Here is a 16996-nt window from a genome sequence, read left to right as displayed (position 1 = left end):
AATTTTCACCTTGTGTCTGTGGCTCAGCATAAAAGCAGTTCCTGTTTATTTTCTCAGCATTCTGGTAATTACTGCCGTTCATTACAGAAGGATGAGGCAATTGGCCAAAGGTATGCAGGGAGGCTGCGGCAAAGGTTAGCACCTGATCTTCTGAGTCCTAAAATAGTGCCCTCATCATTGGACAGTCCTGCTGGCCAAGCTGGGGTGAGGGACATGCATACACCTCCCTTTTCCCTTCCTGGTAATTACTTTAAAGTCAGAGACATAGTGTCTGGCTTCTAGAACATCTGTCTTTTAGGAGACAAAAGAGAGTTCTCTCATATGCTGTCTCTAAGGCTTATTGTGTGAAATTGCAACTGTGCCTATAAGGATAGTTTAGCTGAAAGCGTCTACTATATGGATGCTGCCAAAGAAATGTATTTTGGTTTTCAAAACATCTGCTTCTTTGCTCTTGTGCATCTTTATTTTTTTCCTTGGGCTGCATGAATGATGTGGGGAAAAGTAACTCATGACAAGCTGCTGAGCAACACTTAGCGAGAAATAGCAGGAGTCAGTAACCACTCAAGAGAAGTGCTAGTTTTCAAAAAAAATAACCGCAGAATTGAAAGATCAAACTTGTCTCTGAGTGAGTTTCTTGTTTGAGGCAGTGGGAAGGTGTTACAGGCAAGCATGTGGAATGTACAAGATGCTAACTTACTGCTTCACAGAAACAGCCTATGCGCTAGCATTTACACATTGGCATGCAGGTAGCTGTAATGAATGTTTTGCTGTGGCAATGCAGCATCTTTATATCAGTCTATTTTAATATAGAAAATAGTGATATAATGCGGTTTTGCTCTGAAGTACATATGCGAGCTGAAATACTGTAGCCAGTGTTATGGCTTTAAACTATGTGAGAGGATAGAGGCAGGAGGAAATGTAAGAAGAATGAGCAAAAAAAGTAAAATTACGTGTCTTAAATGCCATTTGACTCTGTACCGGTGTCTGTTATGAGTTCCTAATTCAGTCTTGGTGCTGCTTATTTTAATCCACGTGGTGGGAATCAGAAGATGAAAAGCAACCATGACCAGACAAGATGTGACTGTCATTCTCCAAGGGGATAAATTGCCATGGCAATCCTGGATGTTGTTAGTGGGGAGCTGGCTGATTTTGACCAGCTGCTGGGTAGCTGGAGACGGTGGGTCCCCTTGAGGATAAGGTGCCTTTTGGATAATTAGAGAAACGTACAAACTGTGCCTCAAACAGAGGATATTAAATGATTTCTTTCTGTTGCTTGAGATTTAGTGACTCTTACTGTAAAAATGGGTGATTGAGAGGCACCACTGGTTTCTCAAGGACATCAAATGCCAAACTGAGTTGGAGCCTACATGCTGTTTTTCCTACATGCCAAAGGGAGGAAATGAAAGGTTGACAGCAAGAGAAAGAGAAGGTGAGGCACCTGCTATGGGAAGGAATACTCTTTATAGAATCATAGAATAGTTTGGGTTGGAAGGGACCTTTAAAGGCCATCTAGTCCAACTCCCCTGCAATAAGCAGGGACATCTTTAACTAGACCAGGTTGCAGAGAGCCCCTTCCAACCAATAAGCTCATTATTTTGATCTTTGTACTCATCGGATGAGGTTGGGTCTCTGAGCTCATCACCGAAGTGTGCAGGTGCTACTGCCAGTGCAAGGGAAGCAGCTGCAGCAGGTGAAGAGGACAACAGGTCTGCCCCTTTCAGCGTAGTCCGCTCAAAGCAGTGATGAAGTGGGAATCCTGGGCAGTGGGTTTTGCATTAGTTAGGCCAATCTGCTGCTGATCACTTGTGCTTGCTGGTGGCAATCTACCCTTACCTACCTGCTTGCAGTAGGGGTCAGATGAGAGCTACTACTGATGCCTTGAGAATCCATAGCCAGGTGCTGAGGACGAGAGAGAGAGAAGCACGACTCCACTTTCCAGCATCGCCTGCCCATTACTTCATCCTAGCTGTAACACGAAAACTGCACCCTGATGGACTGGTGAAATAACAGAGCCACAGCTGGCTATAATACTGAAACACGTGTTTTGTGGGACCAGTGCCAATTCAATTCTCCTTCTCCCCAGCTGCAGTTAGTGTAAAAGCTGGTTTCAGATTGCTTGCCTAGCTCTAGATTGGCATAAAATAGCTCAGTTTTGCAGACTTATTACCCTGCATGGTATGTCATGTCAGACCTGATTGTTATTCCACTGGAGACTATCTAAGGTAATATATTGAAATATATCCTAATTGTTCCCTTCCTCACCACTAAAGCCCCCTGTGAGGGTAGCTATTGTTATTTCTGACCTTAATAACACTCTAATAAGAGGCGTAACTCCTGGAAAAGTGCACAATCTATTAATTATGTTTCCACTTTGTGACTGTGTTTCTTGACCACGTTACAGAGCATCGGCAGAGGCGTGGGGCTGGCGATGGACATCAGCGTAAGCAGGACCCAGCAGTCCAGCTGAGCATCTCCCACAGCTGTGAAAGCTGTAGAAGCTACATTGTGTAGCTTCCAGAGTGGAGTCCTGGTTCTGCATGAATTATGACCACAATTGTAGGTGCTCCGAGCACCAGCAAAGCAAGCTGCTGATAAATTAGGTGCAGTAGCAGCAGCTGCAAAATCACTGTCCTGCTGGCAGGGGAAAGACAATGTCATCAGAGAATTAAGATGAACTGCTAAGCATATTTTGTACTCAGAAGGCAGCTTTATAGGAATTATAAGGAAGACAGTGCCATATAAAAGTTTTTCTGACTTCTGCTGGCACCACAGCTGTTGTTCTTCAAGCCTAATATTCTTCCATGCAATGAACTGCCCCCACTCAGCTTCTTCAAATAGGATCAAAAAGGTCAGCCAGAAAAATCCGTAAAGAGGTGGAACAATTTGAAGAAGAATGCAAAGGCTTTGAGCAGTGGCTGCTCAGAAATCAAGGTCAAATCATGCCTTAATAGTTAAGAGTACCCTCTGGAGTTCAAACGTCTTAAATCAGACCCTAACAGTCATTACTGGGTAGAAGACGAGCCCATTTCTTCTTTTAAACTCCTGTCTAGTGCATGGAAAAGTGGCCATATGCTGTCAACAGAGAATAAGAAAATGTCTTCCTCTTTCAAAGCTTTTTGCTGATGTGAGATTGAGGCTTCACACTAGCCATTACATAAAAAATTCAGTAGGGAAACCCAAAGTAGCAGTAATGACTCAAGCTGTGCTGTGTTCGGGCCATGGGAGTCCCACTGGAACTGGGACTCAGTCATCGTATTAGTTTAGACAAAATTATATTAATGATATAAACTTTTAAATTGTTTTTCAAACTTGTACTTCAGTGTAACTTGTGCTGAGTTATTTTGGTCATGTGTCACTCCAGTTCAGGAGGAACTTTTTTTTTTCCGTGTATTCAGTTATACACTAAGTGAAGCAAATCTTAAGTTTCTGTAATTTACTTTGCAGTTAGCTTCCTTTGCCCAAGCTAACTGGAAGCTATTAAAACTTACCTTAAAACCAGCAACAGAAATAAAGCTGCCTTCTGTATCCCATTCTTCACTGACATCCAATGCTTCCTGGTGCAGTAAAAATTCAATTTAAAATTACCTACAAATGTGACCAGCTGCACATTTGAACTGTGAAACGCTAAAATTTTGAATTAGAAGCATTTTGTCAGTGTAGCTCTGATACTGTGCCATTTCAGAAATCGCTCAGACCTAAAGAACCTGGCAGAAGTCTGTTTTGCTGAGCAGCTCACTTCTACCTGGTCGATACAAAGTAAAGTAGGCCTTTAAGACTAGTTCTCTGTGCATTTCTCACTCTAGAGTTCATGAGCAAGACCTCGCAGGCTCTGAAATCAAAAGACGGGACTCTTCTCAATCGACTCTCATGAGGAGCAGATGCCCAACCACAGTCTCTGCATCAGGATACAGTCTTCTCCCATGTGTTGTGTCAGTGTCTGCAGGGCTGCAGCAGAGCTCTGGGCTTAGGCTTGGTCTTTCTCCCTCAGGTTTAAAACCAGACTGTGGGCTACCAGCAGCATGGCCCATTTAAGGGCGCACATGTTCGCTTCCCTCGTCTGAGTACCCAGATGAATCTTCCTCTCTTGCACTGGCAACACTGTGCTCCCTTAGCACAGAAAAAGGCAACTCAACTGTAGGCAAGCGGGTGGTGGCTGCCAGAGGCACGTGACCGAAGCAATGATTTAGTCCTTTAACTTGACAGATCTAGGCTCTTTCACCATCTCTGTCTGCCCTGGGATTGTGAAACCTCTTAGCACACTGCAAAATTCCTCAACAATAGTAATTCCTCTTTCCCAAAGATATAATAAGGTGAAAAGCTGGCCCCTCAGCCTGTGGTTCAACACAGCTTCCATTAGGCTTCAGGGCAGAGTACATGGCTGATTCATTTCTCTTTCACAAGACTGCCTGCACTGCAGTACAAAACTGCATTATTCCCAGGGGCTGGCCTTGCTGAAGTTAAATATGTGCCTGCCTTTATCGAACTGATTTCTGCGATTCCTGCATGTTTCACAAGACGGTTGAGTTACTGGCGAGTAAAACTTACAGCCAGAAAGCTCAGCCCCTTTAGAAAACCAAAGAGGAGTTGCGAGGCATTGTATGCGTTTCAAAAATTAGTTCTTAAGTGTTCTGACATGCAAGTTTAACCGATGGTAATGACGATTTTTTTTTTTGTAAACTCTTTGCTGCTGAAAAATGTGATCATTCCAACAAAACAAAAAGCTTAACCTGCAGAAATGAAGCATCTGCAGCCAGCAGTTTGCCTGTTTAGTAAAATCCCTCGGCTAACAGCCTGTATCTGTGCTGTCTTAGTATGTGAAAAATGTGCTCAGTGCCACAGTGATGTCACGAGCCCCAAGCTGATAGCTGCTTATGGCTTCCAGCTGGGCTGCTGAGTGCTGGGGAGGCACCGCAAACCAAGCAGATCCTGGTTTTGGTGGAAGCAGCGTCCAAAACCTACCTCATTTCCAATGTCTCCTGACCCAAATCTCTGATTAGTCAGGAAAACATTGACCTTCTCTGCCATAGCTCAAATGCAGCAGCTTTCTGTTCATTTTTCTCAGACCCCCGCCCTGCCCTGCCCCCTCCCACCCCCCTTTCCCTTGCTGATTGCTGCAGTTGGCTCAGTTCAGGTAACCTTTCTGTGGTGACTCAGATAGTTGGTGTCCACTATTGCAATTAAAATCTGTCCTATTGGAGAAGGTGTGATGTGAGGCTGTCTAAGAGATAGGGGCCCAATTTAGGAAGAATTCCTGTTCTGATGAGAGGATAAACTCCAGGGAGACGTTTAATCACTGCAGATCAAGTGATATTAACAGTAAAGTTTTTTATCCTTTGTGTTAATAACGAAATGTCATGTTGCATGGACATGCACTGATTGAGTTACTCTGGTCTCTTACTGGCCAGAATTGTTTCTTTGCTAACCCTACACTGTAATATTTCTTTCCTCCTCTTCATCTAGGCATATATAAAATTAGATGACCAGCTTTCCCAGGCAGGCACCTGTCCATGCTTATAAAGTTTGTGGTGCACTATTTGAAGGCCTCAAATAGATTCTTAGCTATTTCCCTTACTGTACAGTCTCAAAAGGGAAGCTGCTGAGACAAGATCTTTCAGTAATGCAAATGGCTGCCGTTATCTATGCTACAAATAAAGAAGCAAAAATAAATGTCACCCTCAGGTGACTCCTTTGGAGACTGCTCAAGTCCAGCCAGATTGCTTTGGTTCAGGCATTCCAAGCTAACACTGTTTTCATACCTGAATTCAGAAATCTGGGATTAACTGATGAATATGATCTATGTACTTTCAACAAATCTCATATGTATTAGAGGTTCATCTACAGCACAAGGTTTGGGGATTACTGGAGTGCTTCTCCCCAGTCTGGAGGCTGGACTGGAAGGCAGAAGACAACTGCCAGTGAAATCCAGTTTTCCAGGCTGGGTGATGTGAAGAGGGCAGTGCGCTTGGTGACCTGCCTGTGAGCGGGGCAGGTGGGTGAGCAGAGCTTAGCATACGCATTTGCACGCACAAGTTTCCAAGAATTCTGTCTATTCTCTTAGGGTGAATGCTCTTTACTCTTCTTCTTCACTTCGTACAGAATAATTCCCAATGTTTGAGGTTTTTTGTGCTTTGAGGTAGGTAATACACAAAGTGTGGTGGCAAATCCAGGCTGCAGTTTCAGAAAAATTGCTTGAGTTTAGTGTTTATGAAAATCTGATGTTCCAACTTTGAGTCAACGCGTCGTGTGTCAGGCTTTCAGCAGCATTAACTTGCCAATGCCTATAATAAAATCCTTATCCATCTGGCTGTCCTTAGCCATAAAACCAACAAAAAAAATCTCAGCTACTATTCAACCCTGAACCTGTTTTCTTATTGAACCAATCTGGATGTGTTGTATGCCATTTAAAAACTCATATCAATAACAGAGCTATAATCAGTGCTTTTCTTTGTCTGTTTTGCCATTTAGAGCACTAATTTTCTCTCAAAACTTGAGTAAGAGAGCATCGATTATGATTCGTTTTTATTAAGTTGCATGGATAATTGATGTTTAAGATGTATGTAGCCAAAAAAAGCCTGTATGAAATTGATAGGAGGAAGAATTTGTATCCACACAGTGGTTATTCAGTAAAGGGATCAGAATTTCTAGGTTGTCAACTCTTTGTTGATTATTTGCATTCCTCCTATGCTTTGCCCAACAGTCAAAGCTGTCTTTTAATGCTGCTACAGTAGGGATTTTTTCTTACATTGAAAAAAAAGAAAATAAGGTTGCAGAAGGCGACATTTAAAGGTAGGACGTGAAGGGAATGAGAAAGCATATTTTTCCCAGTCGGGTTTTGTAGCTGTTTGCTAGACAGCAGAGGTATGTTGAGGCTCAAGAACTGTCTGTTCATTGTCAAATTCTGAAACAGAGTGTGAGAGAGGAACTGATTAAAGACCTCTTCAGTTCCCATCTCTACCTCTCCAGCTTCTGCCTTTGTCTCCTCCTGGCTTGCAGCCTTTTGTCCCATTGCTCCTGCTGTTGGTTTTGGGCCCTTCTGCTCTCACCTTTTTCCGTCTTCACAGCCACCTTCTCACGCTTCGTGCTACTTTCATACCTTCTCATCTTTAGACCCGTTCTGTCTTTTCCCTGTTCAAAGGACATGGAGCGCATGCAGTACTGGGGATATCCACTGAACTTAGGTGACACAGATTGCTTCCGAGAATGATGAACTGCTTGCCGTGAGATGTAGGGCTTGGTCAGGTGAAAACTGCAAAAGCACAACCTCATCATGATGGCAAATTTGAGGAATTTCAAGTGTCCTTTCTGGAGTTACTAGGTGTGAGAGCTAACCTAACCCATTCCTTATGCATTATAATAAGGGGAAAGCAATCTAGTTTTGCATTCCCCAATTTCTGAGATAAAGGTGATCTGTTATAGCTGAAACTTCTATAAAATGAGACTACTCATCCACCATCAGCCTTTTTAATTGAATGGCTTCTTTGCAAAAGATATAAATCACCAAAAAAGTAGTTCCTTAAAAAGGAATCATAATTACAGGTGCTGCTGCCTTTAATACTTGATGTAGAGAAACCTAACTTACTTTAAAATGTCACTTAGGACAAAAAGAAAAAGAGAAGAATTAATATCATAGGCAGTACAATATTTCTCCTCATCTATCTGGACTGACGAGTGTTCATCTTTTTCTTGGACAACATTTTAAAAAGACAAAAATTTATCCAATACAATCAGCAAAATTCTTCTCCTTCATTAACTAAGTGCCCAAGAGACAAATGGACAAAGAGCTAGGCTCTTCTTTTCAAGAGGAGGTTGCAGATTAAATGATGCAATAAATTTCCCCTTGGGTTAAAAGTGAATATTCTTCTAGCATAAAAACCACCTTTTAAAGATGTTAGAAACTTTACAGGATGCAGGCTAAAACGGTAGGAAATAGCACTTTAGAGCTATGGATGAGGTAATGCAGAAGTGGTGTGTATCTATGGCAGCGTCCTTTATACCGTCGCTGGAAACAGACTGCTGTGGCTGCAGTTGTTTTGGTGGAGAGGAGAAACTTCCTGAAATGACAGTTTGTATTAAATACTTAAAGTTTAGTATCAAGTGGCTGTCTTCTAAATAAACGCTGTAGAACGTCGTGCACAATTAGGTAAACTGCTAAAACTGATAGTTAACTGTTTTTTCCAAGTTTATTGTTTTTCCCGATGAGACTCTTAACAGTGCATGTCCCATATGTTATCCACTTTGTGGAATTGTATGTCTTATTTCACATGTGCCTCATTTTAAATATTCAGTAGTACGTATTTTTAATTTATGACCAAACATTTCAACATCTGAGAAAGGTAGGTAAATACTATTTCTCATTTTTGTAGCTAAGGCGGCTAGGGAATAGAGAAGTCAATGCTTTGTGATATGATATATTGGCATTTTGCTTGTGACTAGCAGCCTCCTCAAAGCTGAAAGCACGACCTTTTGTGAAATGGCATTGTTTTATTGAACAAATGTGTTTTTCATGTATTCTGTTATAGCTGCTTGCCATTGTGATTATGTGAAACTGAACTGCCTTTTGCAATGGTGAAAACTACAGTGGGAACAAAGGGACTGAGCTGGTTTTGACTCTTTATTCTCTTCTGCAAATCTGGAAAAGGATTTGTTGTAGCCTATGTGAATCAGTTGCTGCAAATATTAGATCTCAACCTCCACAGTTTTGCCATGGGGTAGCCTGAAATCGTAAGTTAGTGACATGAGAAATGAGAGAAATTTGAGCTGCAATGTTTTCGTGATATTTTTTTTTTTTTAAGTAGAAACATTTAGTCATGCCAAGTAAATCCTTACTCATTTGCTTGCAATTTTAACTCAAAATATAAACCAGCAGTGACTGAGAACAAGTTATGCGAATTCTTTGTGAAACCCGTTTATGCAAGAGACAACATGCTCTTTCCTTCAGCTGAAGGCTGAGAAAATGGCAGGTCAAATTTCTACTTATATCAAAGCCCCACTTCTCAGAAGTCCTGCAGCCAGCACAGTGTCAGCAATTGTAATTCCTGACATTTCTAACTTGGAGGAGAGGAGTGAGAAGGGTAGAGGAAAACTATTTATTTTAGAGAAAAATGGAAGATCAGTTCATTGCTGAGAATGCATCAGTGGAGGGCACAGACAAGAAAATATTTTTTGTAGTCCACCACTTACAACAAAAATATATTCTAGGTCCTGTACATAAAGAAAAACTTCAAAATTTGAATCAGTGTGCAGCTGACAGTGTGGAGGTAAGAAAACTGACTTATCCATTGGGAACAACACTGTGTACAGCGAGACATGACAGCCATGAGCTGGAACTACCACCTTCATCTCTGAACGTGTCCATGTTTTGAACTGTTTTGCTGCTGCTCAGTTCAATAGGTATAGCTAAGTACATAGGCAAAGCTCAGAATACCACCAGCTGCTAAGAAAGCACATGACCTCTTCATTATAAAGAACTGGGAGATGTTAATTATTGATATATTCATTATTCCTGTGTCTCTAAAAGAAGGGTACCAGGGAAAATCCATTAACATTGGGAAGAGAAAGACTGTGAATTAGTAACTTCTGGATTAAAAAATTGGGATAGACTATTCTATTAATACACGTGGAGGGAAACTGAATGCTAGCCGGTAGGGCCTCCCCAAGGCATTTGTTACTTGGGATCCACTCAGGACACAGCTTGGGTTGGTGGTTCCTGTGTCTGTTTATGAGGATGTGTCTCCAGAACAGGTCTGGCTTTGACAGATCCTTTCTTTTCCTCTTCCAGAATAACTCACAGCCCATCCGGGGAGTATCTCCATGGTATGTGATCATAACTGACCTCTGCATAGGGAGGCAACTGCCAGCATTTCCTAGATTAACCATGTGAGGGCTGGATGCGGTTTGGCAGCTTTGTGTGTCTGACTCATGGTGGATCTGGGTCTGATGTTTTCTTTCTTTTGTTTTGTTGCCTTCTTATGTTTGTGTCTAAATTAAACACTAAGGAATGAGGAAGAAGGAGGATGGTCTTGTGGTTAAATGCATTCAAGTGGCAATCTGGAACTTGGAGCTATTTCTGGCTCCATGACATCTATGGCCAAGAACAAATAATTGAAGATTTCAGTGTCTCAGGGTTTTCCCATTTATAAGATGAGGATGAAAGCCCTCTGCAGGTGACTGAATCACTTGAGTGCTTTGATTCCCAACAGAAAGAGCTAGAGAAAATAAAAAAGGATTTCCAAATTGATAGTAAAAATAGATAGCAGATAATTATTCTGTCACTGACTCTGCTCTGCTCTTTCAGAGCAGTTCTGGTTCTCAGTGGGAAAGCAGGTGCCCTGCGGTACACATCCCGCAGCCTGTTTGCCACAGCTGGTCTACTGCATGGCGAGACAGGTGGGTGCTGATCTACGTGCCAGTGAGATCTACAACAGAAAGTGGTATACGTGTAAGAGTTTATCTTCTTACCTCATTCTGTAGGTGTACCTGAATGAGTAGTTTATCCTGCCGTATGCCAGGAACAGCACTAAACAAGAGTAAAGCAAGAGTCAATCTCTGGCTTTCTCTGACTGCTCCAGTAGGCTTTACAGATTAACAATGAATAGCAGAGAAATGGTGTATTTATTCATTCTGATTTCACTTGCTCTAATGGGAAGTAATTCCCCTGAAGTCAATGGGATTGCAGGGGTGTAAAAGCTGTATCAATTTCTGTGCCCTCAGGCTGATGAGAAAAATAATATATGACCATACCGTAGGAAACATATATAGAAAAGGTCTCAGGACGGGGAAACATTCTGTAAATGATATAAAAGCAACATATTTAGCAGATAAGCATTTAAAAAGTAGCAGCCCAAGGAAAGCTTGTTGTTCGGCCAGCATACAGAGCTCTCCCTGGTATTTTGCCTTTCCACCTCAGCACAGAGCTTTAGCTCTTCTAGAGCCAAGCCTCCTTCACCGGCCATCGCTGATGGGCCAAAAAAGTTCACAATATGGCAAAAATGTTCGATCCCCCTTAAAGATGGATGTGCAGGAGAGGTAGTTGGAAAATGGCAGCAGTCATCTTTCTGGCTACTCCAGTTTCACGCTTAGTGCAGGAAGGCAGACCAAAAGCAGGAGGAAAAAGAGGAAGGAGGCTGAGGAACCAAGGGTTGTCCTGGTTTGGCTGGGATAGAATCACAGCCCAGGCAGGCTGTTAGCAGGTTTGAGTAGGCCAGGGCAGCTGAGCTGAGTTAACTACAGGTGTAGCCCACACCATAATGCCATGGTCATTATAAAGGGGGAAGGTTTGCTGAAGAATGGGGTTCCTTCTGGCTAGAGTTCTTGCTAGGGTCCTGACTGGGTTCCTCCTGCTCATCCTTCTCCTGCTCATGAGGGCCAGACATTCTAGGCTGAGCAAAGCTATGTGTACTTTATTTGTTTTGCTATTTTGTTAAATCTGTCCTTGCTTCAACCTGTGGCTCTTCTCCCCTTTTCCTGTTTTCCCTTCCCCACTGGGGAAGGGTCATTTGGTGATGGAATAACTAGTATAGTTTAGCCCCTGGCAGAGGCTAAATGTGGACAAGACAGGACAAAACCTGTTGCTGTAGTAAAGGATAACCCCTTCCTATGACAAACTCTGAGCACGAGGCTCAGCCGTGGCCCATGACCTTCGCCTCCCTGCAGCCACAGCCCCATGCGATGACCTCTGGCCGTGCACTGCTCTGTTCTGTGACACTGGCCTTGGTGCCCCAGCAGCTGGAGGTGATTGAGTAATGGGCAGGGAACTGAAAAAACAGGGTAGATAGAAACTAAGAAACCGAAAAGGAGTTCAACAACATGGGAGTACATAGTAAGAATAAAATGGGGAAGAGAACAGTGTTTCTTTTTTGGCTTCAAGAACATGATGTAGATTGTTATTCTTTAAAAAAGAAAAAAGGCTTTTGATCTGGCCTCCCCAGGGTAACATGGCTGGAGTTATTCAGAAGTGGGGTGGGAGGGTGCAGAAGCCATAGGCTGCTGTGGGCAATGAGGATGATGCTTGTGTGAAGCAGGTGATGAAGAACAGAGTGGGCAGCAGGGGAAGCAGTAAGGAGGTCATGAAGAAATGTTTTCTCTTCTGTGCTGTCCCTGCTTTAGTGTGATAGGGTCTGCTTTGGTTCTGAAGGGTGGGAGGCTCAAGAGGAGAGAAAAAAGGAAGGCAGTGTTCACACCTCCCTTTCTTTGCAGCTGATCAGTCTTTTTTTCAACTATAATAGAGGATTTGGGTACATTCCACACACAACTTGCATCCGGTTAAAGGGGCTTATATTAACGCAGTTTTGAGCGTAGGCAGTCTTAAATCAGCTTTAACTTTACAGGAGCATATTAACTGCAGTGATTTTTATTTTTTTTTTTTTTTTTTAAATCACTACAAGCATGCACTTTGAGAATGTTGCCGCAGTTTTACTGCAATACCTGAAATCCTTGTGAGCTTTGTGAATGAAAACTGTGTTTGCTGTTTTCACATCCCAATCAGAAAAATCCCTTTTCACTTAAGTCAAGCCCAGAGACATCCACCCAGTAAATGACAGTGAGAAATAGGTTATTCTGAGTGGTGGCTGTGGAAGGAGAGGACAGCTTGCTCTGGGGACTTGAGGTTGGAAGTTCCTCATTGGAAAACTCCTGGGGAAAGTACCAGTGCTGGGCTGGGAGAAGGTGACTGGAAGATGGGGAAACATTTTTAAGGTGTGGAGGGAATAAGGGAAGCAAGCCTGGGGAAGTAGTTGGGCTGGGGGATGGTGGTGCTTGTGGATACTTAAGCAGCTACATCACCAGTCCAAAATATCTCAGTTACTAAAAGCTGCCTACAACTTAAGTTATTTGCTTTTTCCAACAAGGAAAATATTATGTCTTGTGGGAAGTCATGAGGATGACATACCCAAGAATGCTGCATATTTGATCACTAATAATATAAAGTAAACAATTTTAAAATATTTCCAGCAACATCTGTCCTAGTTTAACTACTGGTTCATGTTACATTCCTTTATGGAACAATATCCCAGAAAGCAGAGCATGTGTCGCTGCCATCCATTACAAGAATTAAACTTGTGGGATTTTCCCCCTCTATTGAAGTTGAATTCCCTTCAATCTCTAAAAAAAGCTTTCTTCTCGTTTTCAACCATTGCATAATCCTGTTTCTCTGAAAGTTTGAGTGCTTGCCTATGATCTTATTTATTTAATATTTGACTTGGATGAAAAGGGAGCATGGTGAGATAGTGATTTCACTCATACTGGGGGAAAAATCCAGAAAAAGGAGCTGCACCACTTTAATAGGAATATACAACCTTCATTTTATGGGGGGAAAAAACAAAAACAAAAACAAAAAACCACAAACCAAATAAAAAACCCCAAAACATCTTTGAGCCAATAGAAGAGATCAGCCTCATTTTCCAAGGGGGGGGGGAGGTGGGAGGAATCCATAAATTACTTAAAACTGAAAACAGCAAACAATAGCAAAGAGGAACAGGGACAGAACTCCCGCTATACCCACGGTTACTGAGGCCACCAAGACAAGGCACATTTGTTCCGTACGGAGGTATATATATTATACGTGCTAAAATAGAAAGTAATGTATTAAGCAGGTATATGTATTAGTATTTTGGAGGAGAACATTTAATTTTGATTGCCACGCATGGCCACCTTGGTAGATTTACCATTTTTGCAAAAAACTATTTTTTTTTTTACAGTAGAATGTATAGTATATCCCATTTCTGAGCAAAAATGGGGGTGTATACTACAACTGAAAAAATTATTTGGGGGGGGGAAACAACATTTCTATCGGTGAAGAGACAACTTGTTGTTAGAATAAGAAAAACAAAGAAAAACCCCTTCTGTCACTAGAGTAGTAAAATTCCAGCAACTTAAAAAAGTTGTGGATGTGAATTCTCTGTGACTTTGAATTATGCAGAAAAGATTTTGGAGGCCATGAAATACAGACATATATTGGTCCTTGAACTTCCTCTGAAAAAGTCAAATTGTTGTCTCCTGACACACAAGGTGACTGAGAAAAAGTAAACCAAAGAAATGCAAGCACTTTATAGCTCCATCAGTGCTATAAGGAAACTGAGTTGTGTCAAGTAGCACTTTCCATATAAGGATATTTACCTCTCTTGTGTCATCCTGGGAATGTCACTGGGCCATGTTTGGTTAAACTGCAGGATAAGGGTAGCTGAAGTTGTACAGAAGGCAAAACGTTGGGAGGGAGAGGGAAAACCTCAAATTTTGCAATAAGGCAGATGTCCCGCCATAAGAGGGGGCCAATCTGTTTTACTGAGATGGTACCAGCTCAATCACTCCTATGACTGTGGTTCTCCTTGTCCATGCAACAGTTAATTCTTCCCACTATCAGTCTATGAATTGGAAGTGAGTTGTTCAGCATCTCAGAGCATTGGTGAGCATTTTGGCTCGCTCACCCAAGCAAGAGAGAAACAAGGAGAAGACACTGTATGAGGCCAGGTTTCCTTATGGGGATGTCTACCCTTGGATGAGACCGGCTTGCCTGCTGATGCTCCTATGTCAATTGTCTGTACTATCAGCAAAAATCCCCACATTTCTTGTTGGCATTGAAACCAGTAATCTGGCACTGGACTGCTGATATCACAGCCTCTCTTCCCTGTAAAGGCTGTTGGACTCTGCTTTTGGCAAAAGAAGTGAGACAAAGGGTAGTGGGGAGTGGGCCTGAAACAGCAAATACAGACAGGCATTTCTTTCTTTCTTTCCTTCCTTTAAGATTAGATGTGGACTCTGCAAATGAGAGATAGCAAGACTGACCTAAAGATACAGAGCTAGTTTCCATAGCAATGAGACCTATGAGTTCTCAAAATATTCAAGTCTCTATTAGGCTAGAAGCAGATAAAAATAATTTGCTTACATAAGGACATGACAGATCTCATCCAGCAAAGCGCTTGATTTTAAGCACATGAGTATCACGATAATGGATCTCCATACGTACCTGACTCTTGCTTGCCTGGGAAAGAAACAGTCTTGGTGAAAAGTGGCTTTATGTCGCTAGCTGTCCCTTTTTCAACCCTGTCCCCCATGCCCAGGACCTTTGCCTGTTCTTCTTGCTATTGAGCTATCTTTAATGCAGACTTTGAGTTTTTCCATGGAACAGATAAGAGAACAAGAGGCACTGCCAAGCACCACTCCTTCCTCCAGCCTCCTCTCTAGCTTGGCTGCAGGGCACCTTGGACCCTCCGTCTCGTGATTTGGATGAGATCAATCAGATACGCTTGCAAAGAGCAAGGAACATGCTCTGAAAATAAGTGTACTGGATAGGCATGTACTCACAGGAAATCTGCTTGTCCCTTCTCCCGGTCTCTTCAGCAAAGTCTAGGTGAAGTTATAAAGATGTCACTGATCATGCACTGCCTTTCCTAACCACAGACCTTGCAGCATCCCAGCCAGGATGGTGCGAAAGGAATGGGAAATCTCTGCCACCACACCACGCAGAGCACATCACTCTGGTAGTGCACTAAGGAGGTATGTCTGGCCACCCTGTAGCTGTCCCCAGCAAATGCCACGCTGCTGTTAATTAACCTAATGTAAGTTGGACAGAGCTCATCCAGAATAACATTGCAAGGGCAGGACCACAAATTCAAAAGACTTCCATCTTCCATTTTCTTTTTTTTTTTTTTTTTCGGTAAAAAGGCATAAGAAGCGATCAGTGAACACGCTTGATTTCTAACCAGTGGTACTAAGTCATATAATAGCTCATGAAACTGATCTCTGTGAACACCACGTGCCATCAGAAAAATCTGAAATATGCTCCTTGTACTCATGAATTGCACCAAAGTTATTTAGCTTAGAAATGCTTTTCACAAATTAGCACCGATTATTATTAGACTGAGGAGAATCAGGACTGAAAGGTATGGCATGGAAAGCAAAAAGCCTATGGTAAAAAATAATCACCTGAATATTTCAGACAGTTTCTAAAAAAAAAAAAAAAACCCAAAAAACAACAAAACCCAAAAAAACGGTGTTAATGACTTAAAGAACCTCAGCATATTAGGAAGAACTAATTTCATTTTCTAATAATGCAACCTTTTGTGAGACACTCCATTAGCTAATTGAATGCATTTAGCTCATTTGGTTCGAACTCGGGTGACTTTGTTTTCCTATCCACTTTCCTATGGTGAAAAGCATATAAAACATTCCCCAACAGCAAATTGCTGGTGCTTTACTCAACAATCAATTTGAACTAGGATTACTTTCCAAGCGCTTAATAAGGTGTGTGTTTTATAAATGCTTCCGCAAAATGACAAAGCTGCAATGCTGCCTGATGGCGCTGGCTGCTTTCCAGCAATGGACTGAAGACACCATGGGATCACAGATTTTGTGGAAGTGATTTTTGTTGTAGCTTGTCACTAGGCTACGAGAGTCTCAACAACACACTACTGTAATAACTAAAATAAGCAGTGAGTTGATAATGACTTCCCACTCCTGGCACACTAGGAAGCATACCCGTGCCGTAGTTCAGAGAGCAAATATAGCTCTTGAAGACTGGCTGACCCATCTGTTCCCAGTACTGCTGCTACTACCAGCAATGTGGAGTTCAGCTTAGAGGAGCCACGCAGCCTTTTCATGCGTCTATCTGTTGCACCCAGTTGAGCAGCTGTGGAGGCATTGTTGCTGCTCGAGGTTGTACAAACAGGCGAGGGGAAAAGAAACCTCTTAATATGCTGTGAGACCTCCTCGTACTGTAGGCACTGTGTAGGAAAGCAGTGTCCTGAGGGCAGCAGCTGCTCTTTGTGGTGAGAGCATAGGGGAGGGAGGAAAAAGCTGAGTGGAGCCATGTCTGTGTGTCTGTCTGCATGGCCTTGCCCTCCTGCAGCACATCTGAGGCAATGCAGAGACATGGTTACGTCTGCTGAGCAGGGGCAGGACAGCTTTTCACAGTCCTGGGAGCATGTGGGCATGTTTGGAGACCTGCTGTGACTGTGAATGCACTTCAGTCATCACCTGCTGCTTCCCAGACAAGTTCTAGGGA

Source organism: Leptosomus discolor, chromosome 4, assembly GCF_034619465.1.
Source record: "Leptosomus discolor isolate bLepDis1 chromosome 4, bLepDis1.hap2, whole genome shotgun sequence".
NCBI lineage: Eukaryota > Metazoa > Chordata > Aves > Leptosomiformes > Leptosomidae > Leptosomus > Leptosomus discolor.
Note: the sequence above shows the minus strand (reverse complement) of the source record.